This window comes from Nanorana parkeri, unplaced genomic scaffold (genome assembly GCF_000935625.1).
Source record: "Nanorana parkeri isolate BGI_ZX_2015 unplaced genomic scaffold, ASM93562v1 scaffold343, whole genome shotgun sequence".
NCBI lineage: Eukaryota > Metazoa > Chordata > Amphibia > Anura > Dicroglossidae > Nanorana > Nanorana parkeri.
Genome location: NW_017306611.1, coordinates 1,192,951 through 1,210,947, shown reverse-complemented (window position 1 = coordinate 1,210,947; position 17,997 = coordinate 1,192,951). Strand labels below are relative to the sequence as shown.

General features: G+C 41.1%; 1 protein-coding gene across 1 annotated transcript in view; it reads left to right on the top strand.

The window, feature by feature from the left end:
- ZNRF3 (zinc and ring finger 3) overlaps nucleotides 1–17,997 on the top strand; it is a 153,188-nt gene that overhangs the window by 97,509 nt on the left and 37,682 nt on the right. The window lies entirely within an intron of this gene.

The window sequence follows — 17,997 nt, the reverse complement described above, 5'->3', positions numbered from 1 at the left end:
GAAAATAAAGATATCCAAAGACAGAGGAGCATAGGATATTCCACGGGGGAGGGGAACATTATATTCCTGGAGTTCTTTTTTAAGCTCCTAGACCCTTTTACAATTGTCACTTGAACTTTAGGCTTTGAGTGTCAAGACATTTCCCCCAAAATGCAATTTTTAAACAATTCTCCACTGATTCCTAGGTAAGATAAGATGAGCAGCACAGCTATAAAAGACTGATAATTTAAATTACTGCTAAACACCAAACTCCATTTTGCTGCTGGGTTAAATTATTGTTCTTTTGACATGTATGCACATAGAATGCCCACAGAGATACTTGAGTGAACTTGTGTTATGCCCAAACTATTTCTTTGCTGGATGTTCTGGGTTTTTTGATTTGACAACCGTTGGCTGGTTCATTCAGATAGCATATAATGGTACATTCAGATAGCATATAATGGTAATACGTTAAAGTGGCCACCCAGCAGCTGAACCACCTTTACTATATATATTAGGATGGCTCTATGCGGCCTAATATATACAGGTATTTTAAATAATGCAAACCTGTGTAGGTTTTAGCACCTGAGCCATTGTCCATTGTTGTAAGATGTTGTCTTATTGATGTGACCTCATTGCAACCTTTTGGATAGAAATCCTGCACTATGTATGGTTTTCAGCCAGGCACGTGATATTGACAAAATCGCTGCTGTTATCTTATCAATGCATTGCATCACTGCTCTTTCAGGTTTGCATTGGCCTGTATCTTTATGTAAGATAGTTACATAGTATTTGAGGTTGAATAAAGACATATGTCCATCAAGTCCAACCTATTTGTGTATGGTCCTATTGGTGTGTAGTATGTATAGGTCCCTGTGTGTTCTCAATCTTAAGAGTACTTGTACCCCTGTATATTACGGTTCCTGAGGAAATCGTCCAGTCGCCTCTTGAATGATTCCACACTCAGACGAAATCACAGCATGTGGCAGCGAGTTCCAGACCTTGACCGATCTAACTGAGAAGAAACCCGTTCGCCCCTTACGCTGAAATTTTTTCTCCACCAATTTTAAGTGGTGGCCTCTTGTCCTTGTCATGGAGCTAATTGTAAAAAGTTTGCTGCTAATGTTACTATCCCCGGTAAACATTTTATACATGAAAATCATGTCCCCCTTAATCTCCTCACTTCCAAGGAGAACATGTTTAATTTTAGTAGCCTGTACTCATGACTCAGGTCCTCCATCCCCTTTTATGAGTTTGGTCACCCACCTCTGGACTCTTTACACTTCAAGGACATCCCCACTGTTCACTGGTGCCCAAAACTGGACCGCGTACTCTAGATGAGGCTGAACCAGTGATCTATAAAGTGGCACAATTATAGACTTGTCCCTGCAAAACATTCCCCACTTAATACAGGAAAGGACTCTACTTGCTTTGTTTACCGCAGCCTGACACTGCAAGCTATTCAGCCTGTGGTCTACAATGACCCCCAAATCTGTTTCCCTTTCGGACTTTCCGAGGAGATGCCTCTCTTCAAATGATTAGTCCACAGTATGAAAGTTAGTCTTCTCACCTAGTCTTCAAGAAAAGCTTAGGGTGGATATAATCCTTTACTGATTATATGTTCTTCAAGCAGACTATGGTCTAGGTACAGTAGGGGTGGGCAAATGATTATAGAGTTCAGGAGCCAGCAAGACCTTTTTTTTTTTTTTTAAGGAGCCAACTCTATTAACAACCAGAGAAAACCTCAAAGTTAGGCGCCAACTGTAATTTTTTAAGGAGCATTGGCTACCTGGCTCCTGGGATTTGTTCAGCCCTTATGTAGAGAAATATCAAAGCACTGTAATTGTATCTAGGTTCGTCATAGCCATTTTCAAAGGCAACATTTTGCCATTTTCCTTAGCTGCTTGATGTATTGTTTTTGGTTCAAGCATGCTGAAGTCTTCTATGTCTTCTTTTTCATCAAGTATGAAAGTGTTGATTGTATCAGGGGCCATTATTTTTGAGATCTTCATGTTCAAGTGCAAACCTATTTGAGACTAAATTCTTCTAACCTGACAGGCAGGTGCCTGTATTGCCACACAGATAGTTTCCCGCATGTTTGGAAGTCCCTGCATTACCCATTTGCTCATGGACTACTGCCACAGAATGAGAATAGTCTTTTACACTGACTGCCACTCCTTTTTAGATCAGTTAAGGTGAGGGTTGTGGCAGGTCCCAGAGGTGCTCATTACTAATGAGTATAGACCAACCTCTAATATTTCTGTCACTGTTGAGATAATTGCATTCTAACATTATTATTATTGCTATTACAGTTATTGATATTGCGCCAACAATCTATGCAGCACTTTACATACTGCATATTTGCATCAGTTTCTGCTCTCAAGGAGCTTACAATCTAAGGTCCCTATCTCACACACGTACACTAGAGATGGTTAAGACAGGAGCTAATGAACCTACCAGCATATCTTTGGAGCCTTACTTAGAAAGTATAATAACGTTAACAATGTTTGGTGCACAGGGCATCACTGGGGCTGCTGGAGGAGCCTGAGGGCTAGCCTCCTTCCTACTGACTATGGACCTAGAACTATGGAGACCCCCCTCAGACCTCTTGGGGTTACATGGAACTATTACCTTAGGTTTATGTGTGGAGTGAAAATACTGCTAGTTTCCCCTGACTTTACATTTAAGTGACCCTGTGTTCATTAAAGGCAGCAGGCTGTCTGGAGGGACCATTGTTTAGAGTGATGGGATCAAGCTCTTATCTAATTAAGGACTTCCAATGCGGCACCTGGCTGTCTAGGGGAGGGAACACACTGCACTCCTATCTGATTCTGTGAGGTATAAACTCTGTGTGCTTTCTTCAATAAAGCAGTTCTTGGTTTCTACTTCAACATTGGTGTTGTCTGATGTTTAAGGAGTTTAGCTTTCTGTCCTAATATATTGGTTCTATCCAATAATTAGGCAGGTTTGGGTTGAGGACACTGGAATTCAGGTTCCAGCAGGGAGGAAGCTGATTTCTGATGGAGGTCCCAGTCGGGGTACCAGGCGGTCAGTCACAGAATCGATCAAAAAAAAAAATCATGATATTCAGGGTTTAAAGATAATGAGACTACTAGCAACTGTAATTACGTGAAAATAACTTGGTGAGAGAAAGCAGTGTTTATATCGGTAGTATTTCTTGTATAGTAATAATGATGTAAGGTCCTTATGTATTCCTCCAGTATAAAAACTGTTTAGAGGCATCAAACAAAAAATCAAATACATGCATTTTCCCTTTTTATTGTCCTGTTTACAAAGCATTTTACTGGCTTATAGGTAACATTGTATAATTGGTGCACTTTCGTTCCAAGGGTCTTATGTGTATGTGTTAATTTTAAGTATCTGCACACATCACATTTTGTGCTTACACTTACTCTGTTTTCTATGTGTGTAATTACTTTGGTGTTGGCTTTTTTTTTGGCAGCAAAGAGCATATTTATTTTTGGCCTCTGCACTCCTTTAATCAATTTGATCTGATTTTCAGGTCTTTTCCTGTTGGCTTTTAAAGGAACTTTTGCCAAAACGAGATATTGGACTGGTTTCTTGTTCAGTGCTGTAACACTTTGTATGTTGTCTTTGTGTCCAAACACATAAATTTGGGTTAGAAGCTTTAACTCTTTGCACAATTTCAACATATTATATATGATGCTAACATATTTGTAGCTCATTGAAAGGGGCTTAAACCAACATCTGCTAAAGTGCAAAATACTTTGTGTTAACGGAATGACCATATGTAAGGGTAGCCTCCATTGTAGACTAGATGTGCCAACATACGTAGAGCACGGTGGAAGCACGGTAATGCTGTGTGCACACTTCAAGAAGTCAGGGTTGTCATCCTGTTACGGGACGTGGACAGAGCACAATTAAAAAATGAATTTCATGTAGCAAAGCAAGCCAGCACAGAAAAAAAAACACCAACACAGAAATCCGTATATGTCAAGGTACAATACAAGGGTTTAGGTACACCTTACTGAGTCATAGTGGTATATGTACATTAAAAATTACAATTTACAAAGCAGGTTCCTGTAGCTAAATGGTGTTTTAAAGGGTAAGGGTTCACTGCTGCATGGAATTGAGTTTTGTGTAAATGCTAGTTTGTTGTCTCAAATGCTCAGAAACAGGACGTTGCATAAGACGCAGTTCTTTCTGCCACATGACAGGTACTAGTAGCTAGACACATTTTAGACATTGGAGGGGAAGCCTAGTCCGTGGGGGAGGGGTTCGTTTTTTTTTTTTAGGAATAGGTTTGCTCTACTTTATTAACATAAACATGAACCGCTTATTCCTTTTTAAACAAGATTTGGCCAGGCTTGTTTAACCATATGCACTTTGGGCCATATTGTAAAGGTACACAGTCACTGGATTTGAAGTAGGAAATGTATCGATACTTTTAATGTTTCGTTTCCTGCGTGAGCCACAGTGTCTTAGTTTTCTTGCAGTAGATGTATAAACTGGCTTTGACACTACTAGGAGCCAGTTCCTTTTAACGTTCCATATGTGTAGTTTGGTGGAACAGAGTTTCCTTCAGTGGGACCCCCCAAATATGTCTGTAATAGAATGGGGGCTTCATGAACTGCAAGTTTGACATGTATAGGAAATATGACCTGATGTTTCATATGTTGTATACTTCTACCTGCCTCTATGTTGAGTTGAAGTTTTGAACTTTTTTGATATTGAATAGAGTTAGAAGGGTAAACCTCGTCTGGTCTGTTGGGGCGATTTATTTCCTGTTAAGTCACTGGGATAGGAATTAAGGGGAATCTACTCAACAGGCACACATAAGCATTTCAATTACATTGTTAGGGAAGAATTTAAACCAGTTGACGCTGCACTTTACATAGTGTACATTCACATCAGTCCTTGCCCTCAAGGAGCTTACAATCCTAAGGTCCCTATTTTACACCAATAGGGGGTCAATTTAGACAGGAGCCAATTAACCTTCCATGTCTTTGGAGTGTAACCTGCACAGGAAACTAGATGGCCATGGCTGGTTCCACAAGCACCACCTGACTCAACAAATGTCAATTTTATAAATAGAGTGAGCTAGGTGGTAAAATTATTGGTGGCGCCACAGTATTCAGGCAGCCATGGGTGCCGCGGCTGCTAAATACAAGTAGCAGGAAGTGGAGATTCCTCCATCAACGTGGTTTAATGTGGAGGGGGGAATTCACGTATGGCTAGCTTTAGGCTTTCACCTACTGCAGTATCCCTCGCTTCCTGTTGTGTCACAACGCAGGAAGTAGTGACAAACCTGCAGAGCACAGACCGCAATAAAAACATCTCTGAGAACACTTTTTGGTAGTAGTTTCCATTGTATTACATCTACCCTGATGTGTCTATAAAGTTGCAATGTAATGTTGTTCATATGTAGAGACACTACTGTCGGACACAAAAATAACAATGCAGTACAGCGGTGTCTTGTGAAGCGAGTTATGCTTTTCCTAAAGCAAGAGCCAGCAGGGCAGTGTCTGTGTTAGTCCGCCAGTTATTGCCATAAAGATGAGCTATATCCGCTGTGTGTTTCCTGGGCAGCCAGTCCCTACATCCTAACATGAAAGAGTGGCTGCCATTATGGGTCAGCGCGGGCAGTGCTGTCACTTTCCTCTGGGTGTGGAGCCAGCCAGAAATAGCACAGGTGCCATCAGGTTCCAGTAGAAACATTACAAGATTCACCTTTGAAAATGTTCCAATAAACGACAAATTATTTGCCAGTTCCGACACTCTGCTGAATATCGCTGGCTTGGCAGACAACTGTTTTGTTTACTTTTGTTATTTTGGCAGTATGAGGTGAAACTTCATTTAGCAGTGAGTTTATATTTATGTAGCATGGTGGGCATCATAGTAAATTAAAGAGCAGCCTTCACAAATTTTTATTTGACATTTATTTATTTGTAAACTTTGCTCCTTGGTAGCCAAAGAAAAATTCTCTGAGTTTTACAAATGTAACCTTCATATTGCAAAAGTCATTTTTCACTGCAGCGTGAATTTATTTGGTTTCAAGGGGATGGCACAGACATACCTCATGTAGTACACATGATAAATTTGAAAAAATGACATTATAGGTAGAGTGACATATACCCTGTTTCCCCAAAAATAAGGCCTACCCCGAAAGTAAGACCTAGCACTATTTTTCAAGATTCCTGTAATATAAGACCTACCCCGAAAATAAGACCTAGTTTGGTGGTAGCATGTGAGGGGGAACTTGCAGGAGAGATGGTATCAGCCTGCAGGGACATACTGTATTAAGGGGATGACAGGGGACTCCCTCCAGACAGCGCAGTGACAGGGAGCACTCCAGTACTTCACCAACTGCTGTCCCCCTGAAGGCACTTTACCACGCTGTCCACTGTCTGATGTCCCCACTGCTGCACCGCTGGTACCACTGTCCCTGGTGGCAAAGGAAGCCGGCGCTGTTGAAACCAAGGCTGCGGCGGAGGGAGCAGAGCCACATTAGCCGATATTCCTCTATAGCCCCAGTTACTGTGACAGGCGGAGTGATACCAGATAACTTTGGATTGTTGTACATGAATAACTTTAGATTGTTGTACATTTTGTTGCACATTAAAAAAAAAAATAAGACATCCCCTGAAAATAAGACCTAGTGTAGTTTTTGGGGGCAAAAAAAATATAAGACAGTGTCTTATTTTCGGGGAAACACGGTATAGAAGCTACTTTTCACCGTGAATGCCAGGAAATGTTCATATTTATGTAATGACTCTGGGACAGCTGGTAGATATGCTCATTGCCATTACCTAGACACTGTACATTCTAATAAGGGGCAAGTATGTTGATGTAGATGTTAAGATAACATATAAAGGAAAGTAATTTTATAACAGAAAAAATAATTTTAATCAATAGGCCGGTTTTTATCATGTCTAGGAGTAGCAAATTGCAACAAAATGAGGGGGCAGTGGGGTTTCCCCGACTAGTTTTTGGGATGTCCAGAACTCATTACTGTCTCAATCAAAATATAGGTTAAATATGCACATAAGAACCTGCAGGATAGAGCAGATATGATGTACATATACATGCACAGCCAGAATGTTTGTTCAGTCATGGGGTCCATGAATGGCTAGATCGGATTAGTAGTCACGGGCTGCAGGCCCCCACATGTTGCCATCTGAAGCAATGGTCATTAGTTGGCGGTTCTCTGTGGGCCATGGGTGTGAGCTGGTTTTCTCTCTTGACAGGATCATGAAGCATAGACTAGCTCAGAATGTATCTTGACCTCGTCTTCTATATTGTTTGTTTGATATGATATGGAGGTGATATTGGGCATCCTTTAACATCCTACACAGGCCAGTTTTTGGCTCGAAAAGCCACCTTTTTCTGAAGGTACACCCTCCATGGGGCAAATGATTATTAGCAGGGTTATGATCTCTTAGGCTGGGTTCACACCTGGGCGTACGGAATATGCGTGTTTGCCGTGTGTTTCTACCGCGATTTGCGGTAAAATAAACGTGCGACAAATGCACGTTTACGAGGGCTATCCGGTTGTATCCTAATGGATACGCGCAGAAAATACGCCCCAAAGAAGCTCCTGTACTTTTTTGGGATAGCCCAGGTGGGAACCATGCCCATAGGCAATTATTGGTTTTCACATGTTGAGCGTTTTACAGCGCGTAGGAACGAGCTGTAAAACGCCCAGGTGTGAACCAGGCCTGATGGTGTACGTTTTAAGTCATGATCTCAGGTCTATGAGGCATGCGCTAACACTGCTCACCTAGGTTCTTGGGGGTAAGAGTGATTGGTGGTGGCTGAACCACTCCTTCACTTTTATTCTGCTTAGACCAAACACGAGCAGTCCTCCGAGAAAACCTACTGGATGTTTTGGACAACAAGAGGGCCGATAATTACAGTTGGCGAGATTCAGTGAGGCATTTTGCAACTCGTTTCTGGCGGTGTGGATTTAGTCGGAAGCCTTGCATCAAATTCATGAAACCTGTCTGCCGTTTTTATAGATTGACATTTGCATGATGCATGTAACAAATTCTAGTAATATTTACGATCTGTCGTTAGTATTGCAACAAATTCATAAAGAAATGCTGCCAGATCAGTGATGAGGAAAGTGGAGGCGAATCAGACTTCCCAGATTTGCCAAATATTCACATACACTGCACTGACGCATACATGAATCTGGCGTTCACCATTTGTTGCCCTACCTCGAGACAAATTTCTAATGAGAATCTATAGCACTCTTTATGAATTCTATAGAGTGTGGTTTAATGAAGTGGTAAACCTTTTTCTCACCCATCTAAAAACTTGGCCATTTCACTTAAGCTATGGAAAAATCTAGTATCAAAACTTACAACGCTTAGGTTGGCCGTGGTAGATTTTCGTACAAACGTTGATGCATAGAAATCTTGTCGGAACATTCGATAATGCCATCGGAGACCTGACATTGTTTGATTTTCACATTTAATGTTGGAGTGAATGGAGTTTCACGTACAAAACTCATTCACTGTTAGAATTTTGTTTGAGGGAAATTTTCCATCCTACTCCTTTTTTTGATTTTTTTTCTTTCCCCACACCACTAGAGTAAGAAATGGCCGTTGATTTGACCCCATTAACTATTGGTAGATCAAACTATTTTTTCTAATGAAATTCTGCTGGTGTATGGCCAGCTTTAGTTAGGGGTTACTAGTTTCATGCTACTGAGTTTGATTTGGCTATTTGATTACTTACAAATTGGTAATCAATGAGCGATGTGCAAGGCTGTGAATGTTTTAATTGTTTTTAGTTATATCAGATACAGTTGTAATTAGCAGTCATGTCTCATGTGCTTCTCTTCTCCAATCACTCTGGAGGGGGGGGACACCTGCCTCTGCAGAGTTATCAGGCTCCCTTTGATGTTCAGCAGGCGGTGGTGGGTGGGTGAAAGAGAAAGGGGGGCTGAGAGGGCCTTCATGATCTTTCTGCCTAGACAAAAAAGACAAGCAATGTCCAGACTTGCCAAAGAGGAATTGAATGTTTATGTATGTAACCGCAGCCTGCCCAAGCATTCTCTCAGGTGTGTGTGTGAGACAGCGGAAATCTGAGAAATACGTACACAGAGCACTTGTGTAGCAAATAGCAGGATCTCCTCTGGGAAACAGTTGGCATGTTCTTTCTGAACAAAGCAATCAGTAAAATTCTTGTCATGACTGCATGGTTAACCTCTCTGGACATTGTAACCATAGGAAGCAAACCCTTTCACCTTTACCTGCCTTCATTTGTGGCCATGTGTAAAAGTGGTGGGTGGGCTGTGGGCCTCCACCCCTGTGGACTTTCAATACCCAGCACTTCTAAATGACACACAGCATGCATGAATATCACATTTTTTTTGATGTGAGTTACAATGCTTTGCTGCACTTTCAATGGATGCAGTTCTGGAGCTATAGCTCTCAACATCTCATACTTTTAACCATGCAGGTAACACATTTTTAGGCAACGTTGGCCAAGGGATCTGGAGGAAAATTTTACTTTTACAAACTAGAAAGCCTATTCTAATAAGTTTGCAAAGCTTTTTTTATGTATCCAAAAGGATGACACTTTGGGGGTGATTTACTAACCTAAACACACGCACGCACCAGGTGCGTGTGATTTTCACACAGCAAAACGTATTTATCAACCAAAAAGTCTCTGAAAGCATATTTCCACTAATGCCATATATGGAAAAATCATGCACATGATGCATATATAATGCTGCTTCACAGTTTAGACAAAAAATGGTTAGCTCATGCATTTACATTCCTGCATTCATCAACGCAAGCAACACAACATAGAGCTAATTTACACAACATCACCTTGTAATTCATGCAGGGCTTTGCACAACACACCTGCCGGGTGTGTACACACTACAAAGGTGTTTAGATTCCACCCATAGATCATGCTGGGAGGGAACACACTACAGAGGTGTATACATGTTTGTGGTGTGTTTATAAGGTTAGTAAATCAACCCCTTTGTCAGTTATTCAGTACAATTCGAGTGTGAATTAATAAAGGATTAATAAAATACATAGTGCACAATCCAAATATTTCATTGTATGTGTGCCATTTAAGATGACATTTTGCTCTTAGCAGTTATTTCAAAATTCTTCATGGCTTCCTTAAATGATTCTGCCAAACTGTGGCATATATTTGGGCAAATATACTGTAAAGATGTGCACATAAATAATTACTAAAAATGTTACTGAATCTGTAAGTTGGTTATCTAGCAAACCTGACAACCAGATAATTTGCTGTCCATATATGACTGGTAAAATGGTATCATCTGCATCTCCATTACAGGGGTTTGTTCATAATGAAAATCTAGAATAGCATAGGCACGTTGTAGATCTGTCATAACCGCAGGCTTAACTGGGCTACGTATTTTGGGCTTGTTCCTGCCAGAAGCTCATGAAAAAAACAAGCATTACTGCACTGCATTTTGTAAAGGCAATAAATTAGATATCCATACACCTTCTACCATGTTTTCTAACCTAAAATCCATGGAAAACATTCCTAGTGATGGCCGACAAAATGCTTCTTATTAATTCTCCACCCAGTCTTTCTTTCACACTGATATAGACACACTCCTATCCCACACATCACTAACTAGAGTTGAATTGTTTTTTAAATGATGCCTTGGATTCCTGACAGGAAGGTAGACATGCATGCATGTATCACATGAATTATTATTATACAGGATTTATATAGCGCCAATAGTTTGCACAGCGCTTTACAATATAAGGAAGACATTACAGTCACAATACAATTTAAGACAAGATGGTAAGGAGGGCCCTGCCCGGGAGGGCTTACTATCTAAAAGGGAGGGGCAAGTGATACATGAGGAGGTAGCTGTGCGGGGGTGATTGTTTGAGAAAGTGATTGTTCAGTGGTTAGGTTGAGGTGGGATAGGCTTCCCTGAAGAGATGAGTCTTAAGGGATCGCCTAAAGGCAGTCAGTGTGGGAGATAGACGGACAGGTTGGGGTAGAGAGTTCCATAGTATGGGAGACACTCTAGTGAAGTCCTGGAATGTTTACCAATGTGTTCCTCTTTATGCTTGGCACACAATCGGAGCATCAACCCAATCTTGGCAAAATTTGTCTGAACAAATAGACTTTCTTTCCAAAACTCTTTCCACAATCCCAAGATTGTGTGACACTCATGTACCAGCACACACCAGCACCAGTTAGAAAGTCTCAAAATGGCTGTACTGCCATGTATATGCAACATCTTGAGATGTACTGAATGTTTGGGGTTTTTTTTTTACCACATATGCATGGAAGAAAAAGTGTATTTTAAACAAAATTCTGTGTATATTTTCCATTCTTTTTTCATTGAGGTTTTCATTGTGCACCAATTCACTTTTATTTGTATTTGGAACAGCGAACGCTCCTTTGCTGTATGTAGTACAAAGGGTCAGGCCATGAAGGACAGAACAAGATAAAAAAAATGTACTAAGGAAGGAAGGGAATAGCCTCTCTGTCTTGTGCCTGTTTTGCACAGAAATAGTTATCAAGCAACATGAGAAACCTAAAGCCCGAAGGCTCTGTGACATCTTATATGTCCTGGGCCTCAAATAACCTCAAAGCCGGCAACACATCACAGGCTCTTTTAATGTTTTAGACACTTTCTTTCCATGAACCATGTAGACGCTGGCAGTATCCTTACCTCTTTTTTTAATCAGAAGTTTCCACCAGTTCGGTATTCTTTTTGGTCAACTAGAGCCTGATGTAATTATGCTTTTGTATGCTTCGCTTAATTTTGTATGCTTCGCTTAATAACTTAAACTTTTAGGGAAACTGAGGGAAATGTGTTGGCTTCTTTTGGTGAGTGACCCTTTTTCCTTCTAAAAATGGTAGTTGCATGGCTGTCAGGCTCACCCCCCCTCTTTCAATATTAAAACTGATGTGTACAGTAAGTAAGTATAGTTAGATGTTCTGCTATATGAATATTCTGATTGATTGATACCAATGACAGCCAGGCACCTAGTTCTGTTTTCAGAAAGAGTTTTGCAGTGCAGTCTCTATATATTTAGCTGTAGAGATTTCCTTTTAAAAGAGCTATTTTTATGTCACTCAATTGTATCTTTGTGTAATATGTGATTTGTGTGATGATGATTTCTGATGGATAGCCATCTCCTGTATCATATGGAAAATGTTTGGATTGTCAGATGCATTGAATAGGAATGCAGTTGAAATTCCAACTTTACATCCATGGTCTAGGACCATGGTTCTCAACTGGTGGTTCGCAAACCAAATGTGGGTCAGAACCCCATGTTCAGTGGATCGTCACTTGCTTTCCACTGTTCTAGGTGAGAGGTTCCGCAGCCTCCCCCTAGAGCAGCACTGTCAGTTCTCGCTCCGAGCAGCCATTCAAAATATGCTGCCTGGCGCCAAGTGTCAGGTGGGATGGGCTAGGGTTATGACCACGAGGGAGCTCCATCCATACCTGCATTGCTTATTGCTCCCTTGCATGCCCTCTAAAGGGCACATGCAATTAAAATCTTGCACCACTCGATCGCACCTACGCGTTCTGGTGTGGGAGGTGCGTTGGGTTGCCATTCATTACAATGGCACCTCAAAAGGACCTCCTGTCCACAGTTTGATCGCCCTCAATGGAAAGCATGGTACCGCAATGCTGTGCATTCCAGTGCGGTGAGACTTGGGTTGCAATGTAAAGATCAAGGACAAATGTGGGTCCTGAGGTTACACAGGTGGAGAACCACTGGTCTAGGAGCATGTTACAAATCTCAACAAGCTAAACTTGTAAGAATCTTGTGTATATAAGATTGGTCTACTGCTGGCCATAAACCTGCATGGCCAGTTGGACATGCTGGCACAGTCTGACCACCCGAATGCTTCTCTAACAGCTGTCTTTTTTTTTTTTTGCTAATTTATTCTCGCTTTTTATCATTTTGTCTTTTCCCTAAAGTATTAGGTCAAGATCTGAGAGAGGCAGCTTATCCCATGCAGCCATTGGCTGTCTCTGAGAAGATTAAGACACTTTTGTTTTTGTCCTGATAAGATCCTTTGATGTTGATTTTGAAAAAAATTTGGTCGCCTTGTGGAGTAAGGTCATTTGGGATAAAAAAAAAAAAAGCCTGAGTCTCAATAAGAACATACTGCTTAAACTAAACTAGAAAACCTTTTAATTTATTAAAGGGACCAATGGATCTTTTTTTTTTTTTACATCAGACTTTTGTATGCTCTTCTATGTACAACCTCACACATTATCTTGCAGTGTGTCCAATGTCTAGGCATACCTTTTTAGTATGCTCTGCTTCACAGTCTCAGCTGCGTTATCAGCGAGGGGCAACACTGTACCCTTGTCACTTTGCGCTAGCAGGGCATTACAGCTATAAACCATGTTTTTCCATAATCTACCTCCTGGAAAGCATTACCACTTCACTAAATGGTTATATTACTATAGAGGATTTATATAGCTCTAACAGTTTGCACAGAGACAATACAGTTGCAATACAAATAAAGAGAAGGTGCGTCCAGTTGCTATTTAAAGGAAACATGTACTGAGTAAAATATAAAGGTTTTCATTAGTACTTGTATTTCGGATTAGACTGACAGCCAGGCAACTAGCATCTTTAGAATGAGATGTCGGCTGTGGTAACCTAGGCATTTCTCTCATGTGTCCTATGTGTTAGCATGCTTTAATTAATTCATAACATGAGGATATAGTGTGTTTACTATAACCACAATCATGAATGAACAGGAGGTGATGTAGATCACTTCCCATTCATTCATAATTGAGGATATAGTCAACATACTCTGTCCTCCATTATTTACAAACACTCAGCGATCACTGATCGCTGAGTGTTTGTACCCGCTCTCCTTCCTGACAACTGTTCAAAAAGTCTAGCATCATGATAGAATCAAGTTCCAGTTTGGGTGTGCTTTTCAGCTATTACAATCTATAAGGATCTCTTGTGAGATGTGTTGAACTGTGGATGCACATGGCAGGTAAAGAAAAGAGCATTTGTGTTTATTGCTTTAGGTACTGGAAAAAATTCCAGTACCACTGATCTCAGGAGGAATAATAGCTATTGGAACAGGCTTTCTAGCCCGTCATCTCACGTCCATGAGAAGCTTAAGAAATGTCGCTTACTGTGGGAAAATGTTTTCTCTTCTGTTTCGTCAGAAGTGTTTGCCCTCAGCTAAGAGTGTTTACTCTTCAAATCAAATAAGTCCCAGGTTCTCATAAGGGAAAAAGTCCCAAGTTTTCACTCTGTGGCATTGCAGAAGTCAAACGACCACTTTGAAAAATGTGTTGATGAGTAAATTTTTAGAAAATCTTTCGTGGTATCAATTTTCTCAGGACTTAAAAGAAAAAAATCCCACAGCGTTAACTGCAACATTTATGGATAAATTATAATGGAAATTGTCACAGAATATAAATGTTGTCAGCTGTGGTGCTAAAAGGTATTCTATGGTTTAAAAAGCTGTGTATATTTGTCTGCTCATCTTTATTGAAAGAAATCACGTGTATGGACTCTAAAAACTTAATTGCAGGCTATAAAACATCTACCTATTCTCATCTGCATCACCTGAGTGCCTGGACCTGTCTCAAGGTGCCCATACACTGTACGATTCTCGTACGAGAATCGTAGAGTGTATGGAAGGCGTGCCACCATTTCTACTGTACGGTCGCACGTCTTCCATCGAACAAGCAGGCTGGAAAACCCGCCAGGAATCGTACGATTCTCGGCGAGTGAGTGGCCTGCTTGTTCGACAACTGACGAATGGGCCGGTGTGCGCACGCGCACACTGCCCGTTTGCCGTGCTTGCAAGCCCGCCCCTCATTGCAGTAATCGCAAGCCCGCCCCTCAAGGGGGCGGGCTTGCGATGATCGCAAGTACGATCTGCCTGTCCAAGATGGGCAGATCGTACGTTTTTTTAAGTACTTTACAACCATCGCAAGACTAAGGTCTTGCGATGGTTGTAAAGTGTATGGCCACCTTTAGTCTTTGATGCAACAGCAATTGCCATCATATCATTTTCTTAGCCTTCAATGGCTAATAGTCACCAAATAGTTGATTCTTGAAGTCACAGGACTTACAGTTATCACACTATGAGTTGGATTTCTCAAAACTGGAGCAGTTGCCCATGCCAACTAACCAGCTTCTCTCATTTTCAAATCTTAACTAAACAAACTGAAAAGAGCAGTTGATTGGTTGCCCTGGGCAACTGCTCCAGTTTTGATAAATTTCCCCCTATGTACTCTGGCCATTTTAGGACAAGCGTCAGCGTCCATCTTCAAGCTTCTTCAAATATCCATTTAACACCTCAAATCTCTGTCAGTCATTTTCAAACTCTGTTTAAGTTTCTCTTATACTTCATACTTGTCTCACTTATTGCTTTTCAGATGTTCTCCTTTGCCTTCAACCTATTGATTACTTAATCTTTTAGTTGTGCTAGCTTTTTTTTTTGATAAACCTGACTGTTCATCCTCTTATTTTTGCTCCGTGGTGCCACAAGTCAATGTCGGTCATCTGCCTGATTGTCAGGTCCGTCGAGTCTTTGGAATAATGGGAATGCAGCTAAATGCCAACAAAGTAGCAGGATGACAATTTGTAGACTATAGTATAAAGCAGTAGCAAGTAGGCAGTTTGTAACCAATCAGGTTCAGTAGACTAGAGCAATTATGGCAGCTGTGTGCGTGCAAGATATAGCAAGCTTGAAGCGATCTACAGCACTCCACTCATCCAATACAAGACAGTTTGAGGTAAGAAGGACTACTGGCAGCAAGCCCTGGTGATGACTTCTGGGGTAGGTGAGAGGTCTTGCTGCACTATGTTTGTCTCCAGGCAGTGGTCTATGGGAAGGCGTTCAGGTAAGGGCTGTGTAGGTTCACCGTTCTTCACTGGACACTCCAAAACGAGAGAACGCCGAGTGACGAAACAGCCCTGGTGAGACGCAAACGCAGCCCAGGTGAGCTAGTTGCCATTCCTATCTGGTAGAAAGTACTTGTACTTGGTCTTGAAAAATTGGCATTGGTGCATCCCTAGGATGAAGCAATCAACAAAATTCCTTCTTCCTTCAGTTTGCCCAGTTCTCTCTAGTGATCCATTGCCTAGTAATCCAATATTTTTGTCTTTCTTGCTTTATATGTATATGTAAATACAGTGAGATCGACACTATACTGATACAAGCTTTTTTGCCTCATTCTAATGTGCTAAATTTTACCAGATATTTCCATACCTCATTTTCAGTCAGTTTTACAAAATTCAGTTTGCCCATTTCTAATTTTTGTATTTTCTAAATTGCTAGGAATGTGCATAATAAATAGTTATTCTCTGATGTTGAAGTATGTCTGGGCAAAATAAAAAAAACTATATAGTACATCTAGGTAATATATGCAAATTTACCCATGTTTAGTCACTTTAAAAGTGGTTAAAGTATAGAACAATACCTGCCAGAGATCCAATAAGCCACTAGCCGCTCTGCTTTCCGCTCTCCATCCTGAAATGAGGAGCTCCAGCCGGTGGGGAGAGAGGGGGTGAGGGGCGGTGGGGGAGGACTGATGAGCAAGCTGCATGCAAGTGATCTCGGTGACATCGCCAAGTTCACTTGTAAACGAACGAGTGGCTTCTTCGCTGTACATTTAGCCCTGCTTGCCCTAAGCAGGGCTAAATGTAGAAAAGAACTACCCGCCCGGAACTTCATGTCCCGGGCGTCGGGCGATAGGAATCCCTCCCACCCCGAGGCCGGGCCTCGGTTGACCTTGTGGGAAATCCAGCTCTGCTTGCAGTATTAAGGTCCTTCGTTTGTTTCCCAACCAAGATTCTTATCTGCATGACGTTTGCATGTACTTTGTGTTGCGAGGGTACTTCAGATTCCTCCCACACTCCAAAGATAAATAAGTTGGAGACTTTAGATTGTTAGCTCCTTGAGGGTTGGGGCAGATGTAAATGTTTAGTAAAATGCTACAAATTGCTAAATTGTTGGCTCTATATAAATATCTGTAAGAAATAATACACTACACACTAGGACCAACATTCTAGGGTGCTAAATAACTTTCCAGTATGTTCTCATACCCGCAAAAGCACAGGGAGAGCATACAAACTCCATGCAGACCGTATGCTAGGTGGTAATTGAATTCAGAGCTGCAACACAAGGCTGCTACCTGTTCCTCTTTTCTAAATTACACGCAATTCGGTTACCAGTTTAGACATGAGTTTTCCATATAATCTCCACCTTTAGGCTTATTTAACCATGATCCATGCTGTTTGAGGAGTTACTAAAAACTGTGTGGCTTTCATGCCTTCACAATAGATTTTTTTCCTATTCCATGCATGGTTTACCTCCTATCACCTAAACACATTCCTTTGAGTTTATAATTTTCCATTGTGGTCTAATCAAACAAGTCCCGGTGTCCTCTAAGGATTCCACTGAGAGAACAGAGCTTCTCTAATTGTACACAGCCTTTAAGTGCTGAGTCCAGGTGTAACTGGGGAGAGCCTGTGCTTTAAATACTGGCAAATAATCTGTCAAGACAACACAACCCAAAGAAAAGAATAAAGAGGCTTCAGTTACATGTCTTTACAGTAGCTCTGAGGAGCCTTCAGTGTGTGAACACTTGGCTGTTGCCACCTGCACACACAAACTGTGAATATGTGAAAGAAAGGGAGATTAATACGGGAGTGACCCAAAAACATATAGAGCAAAAGAGACTTGCATTCATAGTCAGCCATATGAAGGAAATAGATGAATTGAGCCTCTGGCAAAGTATTAACCAACGTCCCGTTTTCATTCCATCTTCTCAGATAGCTGAATTCTTGCTTTCGGCCATTCATAAATACATTAGTGTGCTTTCCCAGCCTCCTTTTTTTTTTGTGCAGATTGTTCAAGTGGGCACAAGTAATGATTTCACTTGTTGTTCTGTTTACAAAATGTCTTTATTGAAAGATTTTCAAGAATCACACATTGTAACATGCCATACAGAGTGCGCTAGTGAATTCTGAAGAAAATTCAGCACACAAAGACCGTGTTAGCCAAAAA